Source organism: Euprymna scolopes, chromosome 24, assembly GCF_053919585.1.
Source record: "Euprymna scolopes isolate OS-2025 chromosome 24, ASM5391958v1, whole genome shotgun sequence".
NCBI lineage: Eukaryota > Metazoa > Mollusca > Cephalopoda > Sepiida > Sepiolidae > Euprymna > Euprymna scolopes.
Genome location: NC_136505.1, coordinates 34,531,238 through 34,552,928, shown reverse-complemented (window position 1 = coordinate 34,552,928; position 21,691 = coordinate 34,531,238).

Below are 21,691 nucleotides of genomic sequence, written 5' to 3'. Positions count from 1 at the left end.
TAGTTAGTAAGAACACTCAATCTGATAGGTTCAAACAAAATCGAGAGCGGTCAAACCGACCAATGAGAAGCCTACTTATTTCTGCAGAATTTCTTAAAGTACTGAAAAGGCTAAACATCTCATTCTTCTTCGCTACATCAAACATTTGGAAATTATTTTTACATAAAACATTGGGCAATTATTATCAGGGGCAATATATTTTCTAATCATTAGTCCGCTACCCGACATATACTCGTGGAAACTCGTTCCATATGAATACGAGCCTTAGATAAAATAAATTCTGAATAAATATAATTGTGGTTTAAACCTGAACATGCCATTTTATTCTATTTAAACAATAGAATTATTTATGAAGCAATAATTAAAATTAATATTCACACTCGCATAAACTTAATTAACAATCAGCACTAGGAAATAATGAAATTTGCATTTAGACTCACAATAAAATTACATTAACATTCAATTTTTTTTAAAGTAATAAATTAACATTCAGATCCACAGCAATTGCAAATAAACATTAGAACACAAGTGAACATAGGTATTAAGACTCACAAAAACTTTATGTTTGCATTCAGGTTTACAAATATCAAGTAACATTAAAAATTACAAACATTTAATAAGCATTAAAATTCGTATTCGTAATCACAAAGAATTAAGATTATACATACGCATTCAATTAACATTCAAGTCTAAACAAATTTAATATATATTTCTTATCAACAATATATATATATTTTTTTTTATCAACAATTTATATATATATATATATTATCAACAATATATATATGTTATCAACAATATATATATATATATATATATATATATATATATATATATATATATATATATATATATATACCGTACTTTGGAGTAACTGAGCAAAATCCGGGGGTAATTGCGCCAACCAAAAAAAAATGTGTTTTTTGCGTGGGTGCCAAAAGAGCCCTTTTAGCTAGTTGGTGCAATAACCCCGGACTTGGCGCCATTACTCCACAGTTCGGTATATATAATGCAAAGTAACATCCAATGCAGGGTGGTCAAAAAGTGGTCAAACCGTGCTCAATACTGAAGTAGAACTAAATGTAAACTTAATATTTTTACTTTTAGTGCATACATAGCATTACAATTTCCCATTTATACCAGTATATCTGATAAAGAAGGTCGGACGATTTGTCTGTGTCTGCCGTAACAAACTGTTATGCTCTGTATTCACTAAACGGTATATATATATATATATATATATATATATATATATATATATATATATATATATATATTTCAAAGTTTCAAGCAGGATTTTTCTGCATTTTATAAATTAAATGCACTAGTAAGTATTACCAGCTCATTTCTATCGTTGTTTTCCTTTTTTTCTGAAAATTGAAGTAGAAAATAGAAAACAACGATAAAAACTGACTGCTACCAACTGTTACGAAATTCGAATGATTACAACATTGGTGAAATGGTTTCTTGCTGGAACGATCTATACAATTAGTAAAAAATTTGTAATTCTTTTATTCGTATGACATTAAAAGAATACTGTTTCTACTTCCACCTTTGGTTGTTTTGCAAAAAGTAAAATTATCTTATTGATTTTATTTGAGTGCCTGATGAGTTGTTTTGTATACCAGACAACGAAACAGGTATCAGACGTATCATATGTCAAATAAAATGACATGAATGTGCTTTTAATATATTTCTTGTATTTAAATTGTCTACAAATGATATGCCCTGAAGATGTAATCTCTTCGCATTCAGCTTAAATAGATATGGCAATTTAAAAAGCAGGTTTATCCTATGTATACATTAAAAGTATATATATATATATATATATATATATATATATATATATATATATATACATATATATATATAATTGGTTCAGAGATTCCAACGCGAGAAAGATATATATTTAAATGAGAGAGGTCACCAACAATTGGTATCTATTTTTTAACATTACTTTATTATTCCGTATTTTGATTTTTAATTTAATGACGACCTTTAGAATCATTTACAGATATTTCCACCTCTTGGAAACATGTCACCAAAATGAACTGCGAAAATGCTCGTATACATTTTAAACACATCTTAAATATATTTTAAACATTTTACATTTTGAATACTTTCTGAAGAGGACGCTTCACAGAAAGGCTGAAATGCGCTGAAAACTATTTTAATGATTTAAAAACATTATTACAATGATCTACATATATATTTTTTTAATTACAAATCAAAATACGGAATAATAAAATAATGTTAAAAAATGCATACCAATTGTTTGTAACCTCTCATGTTAATATATATATGTATGTATATATATATATATATATATATATATATATATATATATATATAGTAGCAAAAGTATCCGTCGTTGACTGGGTTCAAAAACAGCCTACAGAAAATGGACTATGATTTATGAAAGTATGATAGGTTATGAAAAGGAAAGGTTGTAAAGAGATAGCTTCGAATTTGGGGGTATCAAAACAAAAGAAAAATATGATGAAAGTAAAAATAAAATATATATAACCCCATAATTTATCATACCATACCTGTTCACACTGAAACACTTATCACAATATTCTGTAGATCTATATTAAAAAAAAAAACCTTGTTAAACTTTGTGACATATTTCCATTCTATGGAGGTTAAGCACGAACGAACACTCCATAATTTTATCATACAATATTTTTTAAAACTGAAACATAATTATCAAGGTATACTTATACAGATAGATACGAAAAGTCTTTATTAAAGTCTGTGCCTATTTCCATTCTATGGAGGCCAGGCAGGAATGCAGACCCCACAATTTTATTATATCATCCCTATTTAAGTTAAAACATACTTATCAAAGTATTATTATGTACATCTATATCAAAAACATTTGTAAACGTTTTTTTATTTTATATTTTTATTTCCATACTTTGTGGACCAGGCGCGAACGCAGTCCCCACAATTTTAATGAATCATCATTATGCCAGATCAAACATACCCATTTCTGTGTCTCGATACATCTATCATTATATGTGATCAGTTTTCTATAATAGTCAACTATATAGGAGCCTATTCGTGACCACACACACACACACACACACACACACAGACTTTCAACTTTATATCATAGAATATATATATATATATATACATATATATATATATTAATGCGAGGTGTTAAACTATACAAATTAACATTTACACAATTTCTTGCTGAAAATGCAAGGAATACAGTATATATTGTCTTCCCTGCTATTTTTCACAAACGTGTAAATATTTATTTGAATATGCAGACTCTCTTTTCATGTTAATATGTTTAATTCGAATATTGAGCATTTTTCAACAAAATAATTTCAAGATACACGAAATTATCATAATTTCCCGAAGTTCTGTTTGTCAGTTTCATTTAATTAAGAAGGTTTTCTTCCTTTGTTAAAATCATGTGGTGCATTGAACGGATTCTATTGCAATGATTGCAAATAATATGGAATTTATAGATACTTAGCAAATTATAACTGGTCATTTTATATTTTGTTAAACATCAGTGCTAATATGTTCATTATAAAAATTATACGTGACTGTAATATAGCGCGGATGCACGGATGTAAATGGATGCGAAATGACGTCATCAGTAAAGAAGAAAAACTATAAAAAAAAACGAAAGAGAGAACGATCACGCGAGAAACATGGAGCATGGAACCAGATAACGTTCGAAATCTCGTGAGAGGTGTGGAGAACGTTCAAGATCACGTTGGTGACGTCACGAATGTAAAAATGAGGAAAGCCGTTGACCTAATAGAAAAAGTTGTGTGACGTGAAAGGAGTCAGAATTGATCTCAGCATCGAAGTCGCTGAACACACGTAATTTCCGGAATTTTTTTTTTTTTTTTTTTCTGGCGACAACTGGTCAAATGTAACTAGATGTCACGAGACAATTTATTTGTTTACCCTCTCTCTCTCCCTATCTCTCTATCTATCTATCTATCTCTATCTATCTCTATCTATCGTTCTTGTACACAAGTAAACTGCTTCATTCTTTTCTTTGACTTTTTTATTTTAATAAATTCATTCATAAATTAACATAGAACCCCGCAGACACGCTAAATGCGTCACATAATATACATAAAGAATATCACAACCCTTTTCCGTTTTTTTTCTTTTTTTTTATTCTTCTTCTTCTTCTTCTTCTTCTTCTTCTTCTTGTTCTTCTTCTTCTTCATGGCCTATCTTAGTCGTTATGAAGGCAGAGTATTTCCAGTTACAACTGACAACGAGAAACGTTGCAACAGTCATTTTGTCTGGCATGGCTCGTAGCAAGCCGGATGTAATTACTCCAACTTTTCCAATGAAAGCAGTTGAACAACGGCCAATAACACTGGATGTTTCTTCTCGCACAGCAGTAACAATAAAAAAGTTGCATGTATCTCCCTATTATAAATAAAAAAAAAACTGATTTTCTGTAATACGAAAAATGTGTTATCTTTTTGCGAAATCTAGTACAATCAAAATCTGTTATATTATTGTGTATTTTTTTATTTCAAACTATTGTCTTCCACGGCATTAATATTTATAACTATTTGACTTCGTTCGCTTCCTATATTATATATTAAAAAGTATATCCAAACTGTCTCCAAACTCTTGAATCTGTCTCTATTGCGCGACGCAAGCCCTCTCTCTGCAGACAGAAGAGATTCGTTAATACGCTGGACCTGTAGCGTGACTTGTAGAGGGATACTACAGCAAGATATGTATATGTTAATTTTTCTACTCCCTCTTTTATGTATATTTACTATGTAAGATATACACATCTGTCTGATGGGTTGAGGGTACGGGATTGACAGTTCCTGGCTGCTGTTTCCGACTGATAGTACAGTATCCCTAACTCTTTGGTAGCGCTTAGAGCGGCTGCGCCATCAAGAGTTGAATAATATCGGGATGTTTGTAGTCCCATGTCGCGCATGGAAAGGGGTCCTGCACTCATTCCTGGTGGGCTTTCCTGAGACCACGATACTGTAGGTAAAAAGACAGCTGATGGTCTACTTGTATTGCATGTCTGATGTTTTCCACATCCACTCGCTCTAACTAAAACTTTTAAATTAAATATAATGAAATGACAGTTCAATAAAAAAAAATTACCTTTAAACCAGGACCAAACTAAAAAATAAAACAATCTGTTTCCTCGCTTGAGGCTTGCATTTACGAATATCCGCGGACTTAGAACTAACTTAGATGACGTTGAATCATTTCTCCCAGTAAACACTCTTAACATCGTAGCATTAAACACTCCTCCATTTCCTCTGACAATTTTAATCTGCCTGGTTATCTTCCACTCTGCCGTAAGGACTCAGACAGACATATGCACGGGCTTGGTGTCTATATTCGTAACACCCTCCTCTTGACTAGAGAAATAAAACTAGAATCAGACGACCAGGCTTTTATGTGCATGCAACATAATATTTACTACTTGTATTTTCTCTGCCGCTCTCCCTCGATCCAAGACTGTACCCTAATAAACAAAGTATCTGACAGCATAGATATAGCACTCTCCCTCGATACTAGCGCACAAGTACATGTATTTGGTGACTTCAATGCCCACAACACAAGAACTGGCTTGGCTTCTCTACTTACACAAACACAGCTGATAGCACAACACATAGTGTCTCTATATATCATTCCCTATCACAGACGGTTGCATTTCCGACACGTTTCATAGACAAGCAAGATCAACATGCGTCACTTCTAGATCTATTTCTGACCACAATTCCCGATGATTGTACAAAGAATGCCCACAGCCCACTCGGAAATGTTGATCATACTGTGATAATGGTAGAAATCGCCCTGAATGCTCGATCCAAAAATGAAGATACACTGCCCAAAACAACGAGGTATTAAAAAAAGGCTGGGTGGGAAGCCATCATTGATCTCAGAGATGGCCCATGGGAGAAATATCCTGTCTCTTCCAGCTGAACAGTGCGCAAATGAGATCACTGAATGGTTCAAAACTGTAATTGAAGCACATGTTCGCATGAAGCACGGAAATTCTATAGCAAACCCCACTATCTCCAATGGTTTACTTCTACTTTTGCAGCTGTCATTGCTCAAAGGCAGCATGATTCAACAGCAGATTCAACCGACGTAAGTCCAGTTAAAACAGACAGAAGCATATAGAAGCTAGAAGTAATTGTAAGAGAGAAGTAGCGACAGCTAAGACAGAATATACTGAAAACACTAGAAAACGCATCGAAGCAAAGAAATGAGGAAAATCTACAACAATGTAGTAAATAATGGGCAGTAAACAATCTCTCCACTATCGAACAATCATGAGGCTGTTTGCACGGCAACCGAGAAGGCTAACCTGCTTGCCAGTCGGTTTGCCTCTAATTCCACATTGGACCCGGCACACCACCCCCTCCCAGATTTTTCTTTGCGGACAGACGCTACACCAGATTATTTTCAATCACCCCTTCTCAGGTACATAGTATCATAAAAACTTAGACACCTCAAAAGCATGTGGACACGATCTCATCCCGGCTGTGCTATAAAAAAAATGCTCCGCTGAGGTTGCTCCAGTTCTCTCCAAACTTTACAACAAATGCCTCAACGAATCTTGCTTTCCTGACTTCTGGAAAACCGTTTCTGTGGTACCAGTTTTCAAGAATTCTGGCGAAAGGACTGTCATCTAAGCTTCAGCCTCTGTCCCATCGACGAAATGCTGCATCCCTCTGCCTGCTCTACAAGTACTTTAATAGTGAATGTTCTGACGAACTACAAACACGTGTACCCCTTCGACGTGAACACACCCAGACAAACCCGACAAGCAGCTAAATCCCACACTTTCACAGTAGAGATCCCTAGATGTAAGAAAGCCTTCTACTCCAATAGTTTCTTCCCCAGAACTGCTAGACTTTGGAACTCGCTTTTGTGGAGTATGCTTTCTCAACTAAACTGACATGCAGAAGTTCAAGTGTAATGCTAACAGACATCTTGCTACACATCTCCCTTCATAATACCCCTGCAACTTATGTTCCATATAATAGCCCCCTTACTTCAAAGTGGCTCTGTGTCCTTTTTGGGGTGAAAATTGATTAAAAAAAATTGCTCCCCTTTTTTTTCTCTCTCTCTTTCTCGTATATTTAGAAGAGGAATATCATTACTCACCTGTGTTATTTTACGAAATATTTTTTTCCTTTTAAATAATATTCATTATTATATATATATATATATATATATATATATATATTTATTTATATATACGTATAACCCAATTTTTTTTCTTCTCCCCTTCCTTCTACCGTAAAACGTACATATGCGTTCCTTACACATACAAAGCAGAGTTATTTGCCACACAAACATATTAACGCATTAAAGCGCACTTTTTTCTATTTCAAGATTATAACAAACTTCTTATATACTTTTCTACAGTGCGGATAATGACGTAACATTTAGGATGAAAAAACTTCTACCACACACACACACACACACACGTGTATATATATATATATATATATATATATATATATATATATATATATATATATATTTAATCGGGGTCAATTCTGAATGATATATATATAGCTTATATATAGATATATTATATGCTCTGTGGATTCTGAAACTTATAAATAGCTTATATATGGCTGTACTATATACCCCATGGATTCTGAAATATATAAATTATATATATATATATATATATATATATATATATATATATATACATGGGTTTTGAAATATATATACGTATACATATATATAATATTTATATATATTTCAATAATATAAAGCTGAACGTCTGTGTGTGTGTGCGTGTGTGTGTGTGGTCACGAATAGGCTCCTATATGGTTGACTATTATAGAAAACTGATCACATATAATGATAGAAGATGTATCGAGACACAGGAATGGGTATGTTTGGTCTAGCAGAATGGTTATTCATTAAAATTGTGGGGTCTGCATTCGCGCCTGGTCCACAAAGTATGGAAATAAAAAAATTAAAAATTTAAAAAAAGCGTTTGGAAGTGTTTTGATATAGATGTACATAATAATACTTTGATAAGTATGTTTTAACTTAAATAGAGATGGTATAATAAAATTGTGGGGTCTGCGTTCGCGCCTGGCCTCCATAGATTGGAAGTAGGCACAAACTTTAATAAAGACTTTTCGTATCTATCTGCGTAAGTGTTACATATAGGGTTTTCATTATTATTGTTTTCTTGGTTTTATTAATAGTGAGAGTTTTAGTAAGTCTTTTATTAAGAGGGATGTTGTAAGACTAAGAGAGAGTCTTATTGAGAGTTGCGTCTTAGAGAGAGATAGAGTTTGTTGTTGACTTAGAGAGAGATGTTGTTGAGAGAGATTGTTCGTTTATAACGATTCATATATATTAAATGTTTATTACTTAAAAGTGTTGATATGAGAAGTTCTTAGAGTGAGGAGATAGTGTTCAGACTGTCTTAGTGCAGATATGAGATGTGTATGTCATGACATTTTATAACACAGATATATAGACATATAATAACAATTTTCACTTTACCTTTCGGTAGAATCACAACACAAAGACGACGTTTATACAAACACATGATGGGTTTATTTCTTCTCATGACCGGCCGTGGTTGTCTCATCAAGAATTCAAAGCTCCACATATTAAGTTTACAAAGTGACCGTCTCGCTTCTAGACGTTCGAATTCCAAACTGCAGACTATCGTCTGTCGTTCTCAAACTCCATCTGAGTTTCTCCCAGTTTCTCCTTGCTTAACTCTAAAGTTTCCTAACTATATCTAGAACTTTCCATTTTTCCATGACGTCATACACATGTAAAAACATGTGTCTTCTTTCACGTGTTCTGGACATGCGTGTCCAAAACTTTTTCTTTTTTTACAAAAGGAATTTTAACCTATATTCTCAGTAACCTATATTTCCAATATGTAAAAACATGTTTATTAAATTATCTTGTAGTTGCATTCTTTCAATTGAATTTTCATAACAAAATTGACAGTGCACATTCTTTTCTTGAAACTATTCTATCTCTATTCTAAACAATCGTTTGTTTTACATTCCATTTTCTAATTCTCACACGTAATCTATTTCTAAACCTAAATTACGAGGTTCGAATTTCTCCTATGCTATTTCATTTTCATTTTAAGTAAATCTCTCTATATTTATACTTACATGAAAAGGGGACAGCTCTTATCATGTAACATAAGTATACTTTGATAATTATTTTTCAGTTTGAAGAAATATGGTATAATAAAATTATGGGGCGTTCGTTCGCGCCTGACCTCCATAGAATGGAAATATGGCACAAAGTTTAACAAGTTTTTTTTTTTAATATAGATCCACAGAATATTGTGATAAGTGTTTCAGTGTGAACAGGCATAGTATAATAAATTGTGGGGTTTATCTATTTTATTTTTAATTTCATCATATTTTGCTTTGGTTTTGATAGCCCCAAATTCGAAGTTATCTCTTTACAACCCTTCCTTTTCATAACCTATCATACTTTCATAAATCAGAGTTCATTTTCTGTATTTTGTTTTTTAACCCACTCAACGACGGGTACTTTTGCTCGTATATATATATATATATATATATATATATATATATATATATATATATATCAGAATCCAAGGAGTATATATATATATATATATATATATATATATATACATATATGTGTGTGTGTATATATTATTATATATATATATTATTATATATATTTTTCAGAATGTATATATATATTTAAGTTATATATTTCCAAATCCACGGCGTATATATATATATATATATATATATATATATATATATATATATATATATATATATGCATATATATTTCAGAATCAACGTAGTATTATATATATATATATATATATATATATATATATATATATATATGATTCATAATTTATAAAATGATTCATAGTTTATAATTAAAAATCGGTTTCAAAAAGGAAGAACAAAAAAATCAATAAATTGTACGATCTTTTCGGAAACGATGTATTTATTGAAATAGACCCTTCACCTTGAACAATAATGTTATCGTTTGATTTTATAAAGCAAAGTCTACTCATCAACAAAAAGAGTGGGTGCGGCTTTAAAGACACCAAAAATACAATTTAGCATTTTTTTAGTAAGGCAGATATATCTGAAAAATATTTAAAATATAAAGAAAAACAGTTACTTTTTATCATGTTGATAAACAACGTAAAATAAAATAAAATAAAATCGGGTGGGAAAGTAAGGTTTAGAGGGGCATCTTTAATATTTCTAATAAAAATATATATACCTTTTATTCGCCTACTTTAAAGCCCGTAAGTATCATAGTGAGACATCCACGTCATATATATTATAATAATAATAATAATAATAATAATAATAATAATAATAATAATAATAATATAAAACATCGTTAGCCATCATGCCAGATCACAGTGTAGTAGCTGTTCTGATATTTCACTTCGTCTTTTCAGTCCTCGGTCAGTGGAGGAGAAATCTTGCATGACTGAGAATTTCTTTTTGTGTTCCTATCCAGGGTGTTTCTTTTAATAGGACTAGATTTTCCCCACATTAAAAACAGACTTTGTGTCTAACTCTGACCCTCCCTGTAGAGAGGCAATAAATAGAAACAAACAAACACACACACAATATATATATACATAAATATATATATACATATATATATATATATATATATATATATATTGTGTGTGTGTTTGTTTATATAATGTTCCTATATATATAATATTCCATCTGGGCTGCTTTAGGGAGATCTTTAACATAAAGTAGCAATCAATGACACCAGATACTGCTCCCTTTTAGAGAGCAGACTTTCCCTGTATTAGAATCATAATAACCAGCAATCAGATGCGCTGGGCATGACATGTTGTCTGTATGAATGACGGGAGATTATCAAACCAGCTGTTTTACTGTGATCTGGGGACTGGCAAGCGCTCACGGCACAAACCAAGGAAGAGATTCTGGGATTGTTTGAAAGACAATCTTAAGAAGCTTTGCATAAATGTTGAGATATGGGAAGAGATAGCTGAGAATAGGAGTAAATGGCGAGGATTTGTCCGGGAGGATTGCAAGGCAGTGGAGACAAAGTACTTGGAACCGGCAGAGGTTAAGAGAAATCTGCATAAAGGGTCTGTGAGGGAATTGGATACTCGTGGGCCTGACTGGAAGTTTGAGACATGCGGGCGCTTTCCACTGTCCAAAGCTGGGTGTGTGAACCACAGGAAGTCACACGAAAGATGGCCTAATCTACCCTTACCTCTGCAACCTGATCAGGCAACCTGTGTGGTGTGTGGCAGGAAGTGCAAGTCTGGTCTGAGGAGGCACCGGGTTGTGCACGGGGACACCATACCACAGAGTGGTCCAGTTAACTCGATGTAGACCAGTGACTTTATGTGTCATTATTGCTCCAGGCCATGTAATACGGCTGGTGGTTTGAAGAGCCACCTACGTGTTCATGTGTGATTAGCTGGCGATCGTCTGTAAAAATGAAGCAATTATATATATATATATATATATATATATATATGTATATATATGTATACATATATATACATATATATACATATACACTTGTGCCCGATATTATTCATACCCCTCGGATCTTTGAGATTTCTATAAGAATATTGCTCAAACCAGAAGGTAGACAATATTAAAGGGATTTCAAACAATAAATCAAGCATAAGCATTTAATTTAAACTCAACAAATAAATAAATTATGCAAGTTTGAAACATTATACAAAGAAAAACAATAATGGCACTAGTTCAAAATTATTCATACCTCTCTTACTAATAGTCAATAGCATGCCCTTTATTCTTAATAACTGCCTGTAACCGTTTGGGATATTTATCAACAAGGTTTTTACAAGCATCAACACTGATTTTTGACCATTCTTCAATGCAGTAGTTCTCCAAATCCCTCAAATTTCTAGGTTTCCGCTTTTAAACCTCAGTTTTCAATATGTGCCAGAGGTTTTCGATAGGGTTCAGGTCGGGACTCTGGCTAGGCCATTCCAAAACATTAATTTGATTATCCTCAAACCATTTCTTGACTATTTTGGCAGTATGTTTTGGATCATTATCCTGTTGAAGGACCCAGTTTGGTCCTAAATGGAGCTTCTCCGCATCCTGTCTAATGTTTTTCTGGAGTATCTCCAAATATTGATCCTTCTTCATGGTTCCATCTATCTTGACCAAACTACCTGGACCACTAGCCGAAAAGGAGCCCCAAAACATTAGGCTACCACCACCATGTTTCACCGTGGGTATGGTGTTCTTTGGGTTGTAAGCTTCTCCTTTCTTCCTTCAAACGTAAGAAGCATCCATATGGCCAAACAATTCAATTTTTGTTTCGTCAGTCCACAAAATACTTGAGAAAACGGACTCTGGAGAATTCACATGGGTCCTAGCAAACTTTAGACGTGCTGCAAGGTGTTTTCCGGTGTGCAATGGAGTCCTTCTTGGTCTTCTTCCTTTCAGACCATTTTCATGCAGAGTCCTTTGCAATGTTTGCCTTGATATTTTTATGCCAGAAGACTCCAGATTTTCTAAAATGTCCTTATTAGTGCTGGTTGGATTTGCATTAACACTTCTTACAATATTCCTGGTGGCTCTATCAGACAGTTTCCTTTTCCTTCCTCTACCAATCAAGTTGTTTGTTGTGTGGTGGCTCTGGAATTTTTTGATGATGCTCTGTACTGTTGCTGTAGGGACCTCAAATTTCTTGGAAATTGACTTGTAACCTAAACCATCCTTATGTGAATTCACAATTTTAGTCCTAAGATCATTACTAAGCTCTTTTTTCTTCCTCATTCTAATAATTTTTATTCTTTTATTGGTTTTCAGTTGATATCATTTTAATTTCTGAAAAATGCAAAAAACGAAATGAAATTAATCAAAGGTTGTATAAAAGCATTCAAAATAAGAATCAAACAGAAAAACAACAGTCAGAAACTCGATTAATACTGAAAAAATAAGGGGGTATGATTATTTTTGAACATTGCAGATTTTATAAATAGCTGTATATTTCTTTTATTACAAGTATCCCGAGATTTTAAAATGACGAAAATGATCAGAAGAGGTTTATTAAGAATATGTATCAATATAGACGTAAACAATAAATTCTTACAAAAGTTACACCTAATAAACTCAATTTTCAAGGGGGGTATGAATAATATCGGGCACAAGTGTATATACGTATGTATACATATATATACAAATATATATACATATACACACACACCCACAGACAGACAGACAGACACACACACACGCATATATATATATATATATATATATATATATATATATATATATATATATATATATATATATATATATACATGAGTCTTAGACGACGAAACACGTGTAAGTGGATAATTATATTTTACAAACAATATATATGCCGCTCCCCATTTGGTACAAATTTAGTAAAAAGGAAAATTATTCCCAACTCGCGTTTAGGTAAAAATGAACTTTCGTATAAATAATTGAATTCATTCAGACACATATTGCATGGAGGAATTCATCCGCTTCTTACACAAATCCATGTCACTAATTGCTTCTTTAGAGCCTCACACCGTTAATATCCGTAACAGATAGGTTAAATTTTCAGGTAATGAATGCATCAATTCAGTCATCATAACAATGCAATTTGCAATCCCCATCTGATCAATTCGGCGGAAGAGTAAATAAGAGTCATTATTTGGGAACGATCTTGTACCTGTATATACGAGGTCATTCTAAAAATTAAGTCGCTTATGTTTTAACTCAAAAAGTTAAAGAGCTTTGAATACGGGAGTTGTACTATTGAAACGAGCGCCCTTTTTTTGCTCCTGAATTTATTTTTCTATATAAATTCTAATTGAATGTTGCTACCGATGAACGACGGTTGGAAAAAGCTTTGGTATATGTGAAGCGTTCCAAAAGTGAAACGTCATATTGTTAACTCTGACTGTGGAAATAATTATATATTCTCTCTCATATTCTAAGAATTATATTGCTTATTGCCCGTTAGGTAAGCTTGTTTTGATGACATCCTTAGCATATATAAAATTCTTACTAGTGAGACATCGACTTGGGTTATAGCTGGTCGCGATCATCACATCCTTTGTTCGAGACAAAAGTAGGTTTATTCTACTGTCAGATTTCGTTGTAGTTTACTTGACCTGTGATAGTTGATAAGACTTTCTTGTGTGCGGTGCGTTTGCTCAGTTGGCAAAATGCTTGTCTCGCATGCAAAAGAGTCGGATTTCGAATCCTGAGTTCGGGTGTGTCTAATTGATGAGCTCAAATGAGGGCGAAACTCGAGTCTTGGCTTCCGGTTTGTTGGGTTTCATGGCTCTTGTGAGCTGCGACGTAGTCTGGCTTTGGAAATAATTATATATATATATATATATATATATATATATATATATGTGTGTGTGTGTGTGTGTGTGTGTGTGTGTGTGTGTGTGTGTGTGTGTGTGTGTCGGAGTTTAAATGTAAAAGAGACATAGGTTAACGAAGAACTGCTACCAAAGGGAGCTCTTCGTTGGATAACAATCCTAAGAAAAGAATTTAGGAGTTCTTTGTAGAGGTCCGATTCGGTTAATAATCGAATAAGCCACAATAATACCCATACACACATATATGGTATTTCGAAGCTTAATGATTATCAGAAGATGCTTGGTTACATAATAGGGGTGCGACGTCTAGCGATAGTTAGATTAGGAGCGAAATAATTGTGCAGTGAGAGATAAAATACTGGGAATGTTTGGAGTGGGAGAACTAAATTTATCTCTTTGATATAGGATAGGTATAGCTTGTATCACTTACCCTACAACCCTTAATTGATATACCTTATTGAATAAATGAATAAATCTATATAAACTAGTATATATTTTCATATCGCTATTTTCTTTCTTTATTGATTTCTCTCGCCTTCTCTGTCTCTGTCTGTTCCTTACTCTCTCTCTCTCTCTCTCTCTTTATATATATATACATATACATATATATATATATATATATATATGTATATATATATATATATATATATATATATATATATATATATCCAGTAGTAGACTTTTGGGCGCGAATTGATTTTGTTCAGTCTTTTTGATGTTTTCTATAGAGGCTGTTTTGTTATGTTTCGTCTGAATTCTTTAAACACCACACTACAACGAATTAATTTTATTTGTTTTTGTTTTGTTTTTATGTTTCGCTTTCATCTTACGTTTATTTATATGGGCTATATAAGTTAAATCGACAATTCCTATTCAAGATATCTTCAGGCCACGTATCAACTCAAACTTCAAAGTATACGCTATTTTGCAATACATTTTTAACAGATTCCCTTCGACACTAATGAACACGACAAAGAGCGGAGATCTTTCTACGAGATTCATTTCGCGTTTCAATTGTCTTTTGGTCCCAGTAGGCGTCTTTCAATTTCCATAAGATAATCGAATCCATTTGCACATGCACATTGCTGCTCTGATTTTTTTTTTTTTACTGATGCGCAGAAAAATCATAAAATTCAAGCAATTTTTGAAAAAAAAAACGACTTGATTTTAATTTCCACACTACAACTGTCCACTATAAAAATTGAACAATTTACACATTTTTCCATTTAAATAAAATTTTCTCTCAAGCAATTACAGCCTTCAACTTTTAGAATGCTTCAACTTAACGATCAAATTTAACAGTCAACACTCCTCAAAGATTGTGAGGTCCATCCTGTCCCAGAAAATGTTGCACATAACTTTATTTGCAGATTTTCTTATCGAATTCTTTTTTTTTTTTTTACTGAAGAACGTGAGGAGTGCTATTCTATCGAATGCTGTTTAGACTCCGGCTGCTAGTGCTGACACTTCATCTCATCTCCAGTGATGTTGTAATCGACGCATTCGTCAACTTTGGCACAGTGGACAGTTGAAGTAAAGAAAATTAAAATCAAGTAGTTTTTGTGTATTCATTCAAAAAGAAATACCTCAATTATGAAGCCTCATATAAAAGGATTCGGTATGGATCCAACAATGAAAGATCAGATCACAAACCTGTATTTATAAGACCATAAAATCCAACCTGATCGCCCATCGGGGCCCATAACCCAATGGATAGAGACGTCCTCTAGCTACGGTTCCAGGTGAACATCTGAAAATAGCGGTTTCAATTCTACCAAGGTCAGGGGGATGAGTTGGCCAAAAAGTGTTGAGACAACAACAACTATGGAAGACAGTTATTACTGGGGATATAGTTATAAAACTCAGCATTCTTATCTCGTCGCGGTTAACAACCTGAAGAAAGCAAGAGGATGAGTTGACCGAAACGTGGTGAAACGACAACGATGATTATGAAGATAATAGTCCGCAAAAAAATTAATGCACCAAATATAAAGCCTCATCTGAAAACTTTCCAAAAATAAAAAATAAAATTGTTGTGTGGTGTTAGTGATGATGATAACGTCAAAAAAAAAAAAACAACGCTTGTTATATGTAGAAAAGAACCGGGGGGCAATCAACACTGCCAGGCGTCTCGATTCTAAGGATGGGACCAGAGGGCGCGGCTTACTCAACTCGAGGTGATTGTCTCTTCACCAGTACCGCCGGCCGACTACCCACTTGCTAAAATCTGCACGGTTTTTTATATGATTTCTGTCGCGTTCGCCCAGAGACTCCGACCTACACGTAAGCGTAACTCGAGATGCGAGATACTCGATTTCGTTGACATAGAATGATCGAATATCGACCGAGACATTCCATTACTATCTGATTTCTATTTTTAGACGTGAGTTGATTTTTTTTGTTGTTGTTTAAATTAAGATGGACCTTATTTTGCATGTTTCCATATTTAACAAACAAAAATGTAATTTCGTCGTTTTTTTTTTTTTTCGATTAAAAAAAAAAACACCACCAATTCCGCTTTTCGGGCCGCACTATCTAACAGTGACCATCATTCAAAATCAAGACGCCTGACCGTATCACAATATATAACGAGTAGTTTTTATTTCAAAAATTGTTCTGTGCATCCGTATATGATACAGAACGTAAAAATTCGTGTGAAAATGGAAGATGATGTTATTTGAAATATATTTTTCTGTTTGCGACCTCGTATTTTAAATCATATTTTCCATAATCCGATATAACTTCCTGATCGTTTCACGAAGAGTCATTTATTAATTAACTAGCTTGAGTGCCCGGCGTTGCCCAGATGTTTGGAGGTGTTTGTTAAGCAAAAGAAAAAAAATAGTGGTAGTAGGCAGGCAGGCTCGAACCCGTACCGCGAAGGAGGAAAATAACATGAAAAAAAACGTGACGTTTTTGCTGATGCGCCCATCGCCAAACTGGAAGTGACGAAGGTTTAAATTAAGGCTAGTCAATCGAAAACAGGGGATGACTTTCGAAAGCGACCCCTCGAAGTAGAAGAGTGCCCAGTTGAGGGTAAAGGAATATATGTTTTTAGTCAATTTTTTTATATTTGTCATCCGAAGGGTCGATCTTTAAAACGATACCAATTTCGGTGAAATCTGTCGCCTCTGTCGAAAGTTTTAAGCACAATTGTATACATACATATATCCATATATACTTTTAAACAGACAAGTGAGATTTATATTATAGATTATTATTTACCTGTCCATTTTTCTTCTCATTTAGTTTGTACTAGCTATTATCTAATGTTTTTAGTTGCATTCCTGAAATTAAATGGCCATTAGACATTTCAAGATATATAATAATAGTCCGTGTCCTTTTTTTAATATTTACCTTTCAGTTTTGAAATTTTGGAGATGAAGGTTAAAATGTCATATTTGTATCATTCGGGCTACTGTTCTCATTTTGTTTGGACTGTTATTTTTACAACGTTTCCATTGATGTAACCTTCGACATAATGGAGTTTAAAGATTGATAATAAACTAGTATTTTTCTGCCCGCTTTTTTTTTTACTTAAAGAAAACTCTTATATATCAATTTAACTATGACTGAAGGGTTAATTTGTTAAAAAAATAAATTTATAAAATATTTAAACTGGACACTTCTTTATTTTTGATATGACCACGTCCCTAATAATTAAGCTTCATTTTATAACTTTTAATTAAATATTATTTTACAACTTTTCACCTAAACTTTATTGCATGACCTTCTTTATCAAAATGACATTATGGAGGTTCAGCTTTGTACCCATAAGATATTTTGAACCTTTTATACAGGACGGAACGATATAATTGTCGCTCTAGAAAGGACGACATGCTTCCATTTCTGTTTGATAAAAACTGGTTTTCTTCTTTTTTTTTGTAGAAAACTTTCTATTAGTTGGCCAATTGTATGCAAATTCCAAGAGCGATAGGAGATTTTTATCACGTGTGAAAGTGACACAATGTTCAAGATCTCTACCGATTCAAGTTATAAAAACAAGTCTATTGCTATCACCCTCAAAATCCATTGCTGTAATTCCACGAATAACAGGATCGTGCCCAGGTTGATGAAAACAAAGTATCCGGCAACGGTTGTGATCTTTGGTATAGTTTCAAGTGAGAGCCATATCATGCGACATCACATCTTAGAAGTCAGCTTTAAAATCAACACCAAACTGTACCTAGATTTGTTGAAGAGTGTGGTGATCCATATTCCAATTAGGTGGCTGCTGGCAAACTCTGGGTGTTGCAGCCGAACTCGGCGCCGGCCCAGAAGTCCAAAGAGACCCAGGCTTGGCTTCATTAGGAGTGCTACAACTTTGCGCCTTTCTCTCGTTGGCTCCCTCCTCCCCCGACCTGGAACCGCTCGACTACTTCGTTGTCATACGTCTAGAACCACACCAAAGATAACCTGATCGCCGCCATCCGTTGAGAATTCGCCAAGCTCCCACCAGCGCTTGTGGAAAAGATATTCTCCTAGTTCCGGACCCGTATTACGGTGAGGCTTTAGTCTGAATGCGGCTATATTGAATAGATGTCAGCTCTACTACATAATTAAGTTACCTAAATTTATTTTTTCAATAACAGTTTTAAAATAAAGCTAAAATAAAGAGACACTTTTATCGTTCATCGCAGTTCAATTCGAATAATAAATGAACACATATAAAATTATAGTAAACGTTTCTTGTGCTCAGAAGTGACATCATTATTAATCGTCTAAAATTGCGTATAAGTATCTGATTAATCCTTGAGTAATGCTGGGCGGGAAAAATATAATAAAATTAATTTTTGAATAATTGAATTATTTCTACTTTATCTGACGAGAAAACATAACTGTGTCATTTCTTTAAAAGATTTGGTTATTCGAAACAATACCGTAAATTATATTTTATAACTAGCGGGGCTACCCGGCGTTGCTCGGGACCGTATAAACAATGAGAAAATTGAAAATATAATTGTTATTCTTTGGAGAGAGAAATTTTTAATGTCTATGTATCATTTGCTATTTCGAGCAAAAGAATAATTTACCTACCCTAGGACGGCTATTGCACATGTATGAAATAATTGTACCTTCCCTAGGACAGGTAATTTACAAAATGTATATGAAATAATTTTATCTTTTCGGGACGGGTAATTTACAACACATATTTAAATATGTTCACCTACCTTTGGATGGGTAATTTATATACATATACGAAACAATTTAACATAATCTCGGCAGGTATTGTACAACGTATATGAAATAATTTCTCTTTCTACCAAGGCTACCATAATCTTTAGAAAATTGAAATCATTTTTAGAAGATGGATCATTAGGATTTCCAAATTAATACATAAATACATTGTGTTGGTTAATGAGTTCGCAACCCTTGCTTCACCATAAATTTCAACATTACTGCGTTTCTTTCCTTCCTCACTAACAGCACTATTATTGTAAGAAAAAGTATTTCATTTTTAGAAGATGCCTCAGCAGGATTTTAAAATTTATGCATAAAATACATTGACAAAGTTAAATGATTAGACAACCCTTGCTTCATGATCAAATTCCACATTACTCTTTCATTTTTCCCCACTACCGACAACAAAATTTTGGGGTAAAAACGTCATTTTCAGAAGATTTCTCAGTAGGCTTTACAAACAAATAAACAGATATGTTGAGAAGCTTTGTGATTAGGCAACCCTTGCTTCACTACAAAATTCCACATTACTGTGTTCTTTCCCTCCCTACTACTGACACCATCATTGTAAGTGAAACGATATCATATCTTGGGCATAACAGAGCAGGTTTTCCAAGTAATTAAATAAATGTATTGACGCAAATGATCATTAAGCAACTTTTACTTTACCACAAATTTCAATATTAATATAGTTCTCCCCCTTACAACCACAACCACCAACAACACATTAGTAAGAAAAGATGTAATTTCCAGAATTTAATGCCATAGTTATTCCATATTTTTGGAATATGACATTGTGGAAGATTGTATAGTGACTCCAAAATGGACATTACTCTCTCCAGTCCCACCCCAAAAGTGAAGGTTTGTTAATTCATAGAAAACCCCAGAGCACGTTAAAAAACAACATAATCATGTGTCTTTCTACTCACCACTACAATTGTGATGTCCTTCCCTTAAGTTAACATTGAAAATTCAGACAAATATTGTTAACCACCCACAGAAAGTGATAAATTGTCTGGGCTTATTATTTAATCACAAACACAACACTCAATTAACTCCCATTTCATTATTTTGGGATATGTTACTAATTTCGACAATTATTTTTCATAATTGCAACCCACATTATTGCCCGCTGCCCTTACAAAAATAATATATCCATATATATATTGTTTAATTTGATGATTTCATTGAAAAACACAAATAAATAAACTCACATTTCATCATTTTTCATAATTCTTGGATATGTTTCTAATTTCGGCAATCATTTTTCATAATATTAACCCACATTATCGCCCCCCTTAACGAAAATAATAACTTTAATATATTTTCTAGGTTGTTTATTTCATTACAAACACACCAATCGGTTTATTCACATTTCATCATTTTTCATAATACTTGGATATGTTTTTCCACAATAATGTTTTATAAGTTTTACCTAAATTATCGCACCCCCTTACGAAAATAATAACTTTGATATATTATCTGGGTTTATTATTTCATTAAACACACAAATCACTTAACTCACATTTCATAATTTTTCACAATTCTCGATTATGTTACTAATCGCGACAATCATTTTTCATAATTTAACCCCACATTATCGCCCTCTTTCTTACGAAAATAATAATTGATATATTGTCTAGGTTTATTCTTTCATTACAAACACACCAATCTATTAACTCATATATTTTCATTTTTTATAATTCTTGGATATGTTACTAATTTCTACAATCATCTTTTATAATTTTAACCCACATTATCGCGCCCCCCTGCTTTACGAAAATAATAACTTTGATATATTGTCTAGGTTTTTTTTATATTTCATTATAAACACACCAATCGATTTATTCACATTTATACCATTTTTCATAATTCTTGGATATTTTCCTAAATTTGACAATCATTTTTCATTATTGTAACCCACGTTATCGCCTACTCTCTCACTAAAATAATAACTATTATTTCAATTACAAACACAATAATAAATTAACTCACATGTCATCATTTTTCATAATTCTTGAATATGTTACTAATTTCGGCAATCATTTTTTATAATTTTAACCAAAATTATCACCCCCTCATAAACATGTATTGTCTGAGTTGCTTATTTCATTACAAACG